This window comes from Perognathus longimembris, chromosome 5 (genome assembly GCF_023159225.1).
Source record: "Perognathus longimembris pacificus isolate PPM17 chromosome 5, ASM2315922v1, whole genome shotgun sequence".
Lineage (NCBI taxonomy): Eukaryota > Metazoa > Chordata > Mammalia > Rodentia > Heteromyidae > Perognathus > Perognathus longimembris.
The window spans coordinates 69,138,766-69,143,174 of NC_063165.1; the positions used below are offsets into that span (position 1 = coordinate 69,138,766).

General features: G+C 40.9%; 1 pseudogene; it reads left to right on the forward strand.

Annotated features, from left to right (window-relative positions):
- The first annotated feature begins 454 nt into the window (after positions 1-454).
- Positions 455-3,353, forward strand: LOC125351961 (annotated as a pseudogene).
- Positions 3,354-4,409: the final 1,056 nt, after the last annotated feature.

Consider the following 4,409-nt stretch of genomic DNA (forward strand, 5'->3'; position numbering starts at 1 on the left):
CCCACCTCAAGTTGTAAAGTTCATTTCCGACACAGTGTCTTCTGAATATCCCTGTTGCATTGGTTCACCCCTTGTCCTTGGTCTCACCATTTCTGTGATTCCCTCTTCCCTTCCCCAAATCAGATAAACAAGACTAAGGGTACTGAAATAAAAAACAGTGACATCAGGGGATAAACCATGGGGAGGGGGTGAGCTGAAAAAAAAGAAAAAGAAATAACTGCAAACAGTGCAGTAAAAACAAAAACAAAAGAACAAAACCAAAACCAGGCTGGAAGCAGTCCGCGCGGGGGCTGCTGGGAAATGGGCTTCGCCGCGGTGTTTCTGCGGCTGCGGGCGGGCAGCGAGACGGCTGCGGCTCCTGAGCCCGAGGAAAGCCGCGGGGAAAACCAGGTAACTATCTCGAGGCTTATCTCCTCCCCTTGATTGCCTTTGTAATGAAGTCTTATAAATCAGGATGTCTGCACGGCCAGTGGAAGAAGAGTCAACACTTCTCATTCCAACTCCAGATGAAGAGGAGGAAATTCTGAGAGTGCAGGTGGAGGAGGATCCTGATGGCGAAGAGGGGTGCAGCATTGCCTGGACCCCTCCGCCCGACCCGGAGGTTTTCCGGCAGCCTTCGGGCAGTTTGGAGACCGGGATTCGCCGGCTCCCCCTTCCCCTCCCCCCTCCCCCCCCCCCCCCCCCCGGGGAGGCTGAGCGCCAGCTGCCAGAACTTCCACCAGAGACGCCCACAAAGAAACCAACTTTGGAGCTGTTGGTGCTGGAGCAGTTTGTGGCGCGTTGCAGACTTGGGGTGGAGAGCACCCTGCAGAGAATGGAGAGGAAGCTGTGACAGTGCCACCGGAGGGGATCTCAAGAAGCAGCCCGAGGATTCCCCAGTTCTGAGCTCGATGCTGTCGGAGAAGCAGCTCAAGCGGGCCTTCTGGGAACGCCATTCCCTACGGCACTGTGAGGACGGTGCCAGGGCTGAAAATGGAGCACTGGCTTCAAAGCAGGAGATTGCTTCGTCAGGACCATCTCATGGAGTTCCTGGTGCTCTTAATATAGGTGGTTCCTCACATTTTTAAAGATGGAGAAACCTGCCTCCCCAAGGGCAGATTTGAAAGAAAGAGAAACCCCTCCCGAAAGAAACAACATGTTTGTGGTGAATGTGGAAAACACTTCAGTCAAGGCTCGGCCCTTCTTCTTCATCAGAGAATCCACAGTGGGGACAAGCCCTGTGGATGTGCTGAGTGTGGGAAAGCCTTCAGCAGGAGTTCCGTCCTTGTGCAACACCAGGGAGTCCATACTGGAGAAAAACCGTACAAATGTCTTGAATGTGGGAAAGCCCTTAGCCAGAATTCTGGGCTTATTAACCATCAAAGAATTCATACTGGGGAGACGCCTTACGAATGATGTGTCCAGTGTGGGAAATCCTATAGTCATAGCTCAAATCTTTTTAGACATCAGAGAAGACACAATGCATAGAAAGTTCTGAATGTTGTGAAAGTTTAAGAAATTACAAAAAAACAACAACACACAGGCCTTTTTCTTCAGATATGAAGACAGAATGAAATCATGAAGTTATACAGAATAGGTTTTTTTTTTTCCCTGTTGACTCTCAGAAAAGTCCACTGGGAATTATAAATGAAATCTTTGCTCACACACAATTAATATTTTATCTGGAAAAAATGGTATTATGCCTGCCTAGAAACTGAAAATTTAAATTTAATTCAGATGTTAATGCCTATATTTTACATGTGATGTATTCTCTTATTTTTTCCCTCCAAATAATGAACTACCCGATCCTTTGTCCCTTAAAGATACCTTGCTTCTGTTTTAATCATTGAAAGGTTTGTGTAAGTATACCTTTCCTTCTACTTTTAAAAGGCAAAATAGGAATTATAAAGTCTGAGAAACATCATCAACCACTTAAAAGTATCTTACAAAAAATTGACCTGTTCCCTTTTACATCATTTGAATATGTATTTGAGAAAATAGAAGATAAAGAATGGCTAAATGCCTCAAAGGAAGAACAGCCTTAAGATCTTAGAGAAATGATAGCCGTAGTACTTCACAAGGGAAGGGAGGACACCCACATTGGGAAGATACCCAAAGACTTTGATCTCAGTAGTCAAGTATATCAGTTTTTCTTAAATACAGTTGATTCTTCTGCAGAAAAACTAATAAAAGCAGAATTCATTCATTTGGACACATCTTATTAATGAAAATAAATGTTTTCCCCCATGTGTTATTAGAAAGTAGTCTAAACAGTAGCTATAAAAGTGTAAAGAGAACACTAAGGAGGAATTTGTAGCATATGGCAGTGTTGGAGGGTAATATAAACATAAGGTGATCTGTCTTGGCTTTTAGAAAAAGATTCACAGATGTAATTCATTGTTATTTTGCCTTTACCTTTGTTAAGAACAGAAAAATTTTCTGACAAGTGGACAAACAAGTATCAGGTTTGCTATTATTCCTTTGGTACAAAAAGGTTGACACCAGGCTAGAACAGCCATGTGTTTATTAGTAAACATTTTCTACTGAGAAGGCACTGTGATAGGTACTCTAATCCTACTATAAGTAGGTAGGTGTTTCTTTCCCTGTAAATCCTAGGAGGGTTGGTACAAAGCCTTTTTATGTATTTAGCCTGTTTCCCTATCAGCATTGGCGGGGGAAGTTCCCTCTGAGATTCCCAGAGCAGTAGTTCTTTTAGTTGGGTGTTCTATTTGAAAGGAGAGAAGGACTGGGCTCAGACCTAGCCAGCTCTCCAGGGTTCTTCTTCAGTACAAGATAATTGTGTGTCACAGTCTGGAGGATGATGAATTTTTTTCAAATCATGTACTCAGTTTCTAGAAGCATTAGGCCATACTTACATGTTAAGTTGAATGGACTATTCTACTCTAAAAATAAACAGCTAGGCTATTAACTATCTGAATTGGTTGAACTATTTTTGATTTTCAATCTTAACACATTTAAAAAATGTATTAAAGTAATACATTGTAGTAGTAGGATTATATACTCCTTGGCTGAGAATTCCGAGTACTGTGGTTCTACTGTTGGGTGGAATATAAGAAAAGGCTTTTTAAATGAAGGTTGTCATTGTATGTGAGGTGATCAAAGCAAATATAGATAGGGCATAGTTCTGGGCTTTTGGTTTATATCTGGTTCTTGGATCAAATTTTAAAATGGATGGTGAGATTTGTATGAGAAAAGTAATAAATACCCAAGGCCGGTTGGTGAGAACTGAGGCAGAATGGAGCTTGTTTATAGATTTTTCTGATAACAGTTTTAAGAAATGTTCTTTATAGACTTTTTATTGAAGTATAAATATGTAGTAATGATATAATATATTTTAAGTTATACCGGAAAGAGTAGGGACTTTTGTTTGAATCTTTCTCTGTGCTGAGAGGAAACAAGTCCATTTCCAATAAAGCTATAAACTCCTCTGCTCTAAGATAAAGTGATCTTGATTAATTTATTTATAACTGGCCTTTTTTTTTACCCAGTAGGTTTTAAGGTGGCATATTTGGAATGCTGGAATTTCACACTTTTAAGATAATCTTTTCTATATACTAGGAAGAAGCTTCCCTGGGGAAGCTTTGTCATGCCAAAGATATTTGGTAATATGAGAGCACAGAACAAGTAGCATTCGAGTTAGTGGATGTATTCTGTTTACAGGTCTGATACCTGTACATTGTTCAGAATGGATTCTTGGGCTGAGGCAAAGTAAGGTCTTGGGAAAGGAGACTGGACCAAACCAAACGAGAAAACCTGGATATTGATATATAAGGTCAGGAATGATAGGATGAGTACTCACCATCTCCAGTTAGGCTTAAGTCTCCACTAGACAAACTGACTTAAAATAACTTTGCTGTGATTTATGATTTAATCCAGATACTTATCCATACCCATGCAGGTAATCAGTGTGTTGGGGGAGGTGCTAGCTTCCAGTGAAGTGGTGTTATGATAGCACTAACCAGTGGTCTAACCAGGACATCTGTTTGGCAAATGAACGGTGTTGTCAGGGCATTAAGACTGCTGATACCTTCATCTAGTAGCCACTGAGCATTTATTGGTTTCTGGTGGTCTTGGAGGTTTTGCTGTTCATGTTCACACTCAATTAACATTTAGTCATTTAGCCTTACATTTGTATAAGTTATGGGGAGGATTCTATGTTTTTAAATCTGCCTGCTGAGCATTGGATTAGACACTACACCTACCTCACTTACTAATCATAGACTAAGAAAGTAAGATTCAGATCTTGACTTGTATGTGACTAGCTAGAGCTAAAACTCAAATCTAGTTCTGTAGACTCCAAGGACATGATGTTTCATGGTATTATGAGTGATCACATAAATTTTGATGAGTGAATACTGTTTTTGTTTGAACAAATGTGAAACTATCAGCTCATTTCAGATTTTCACAAT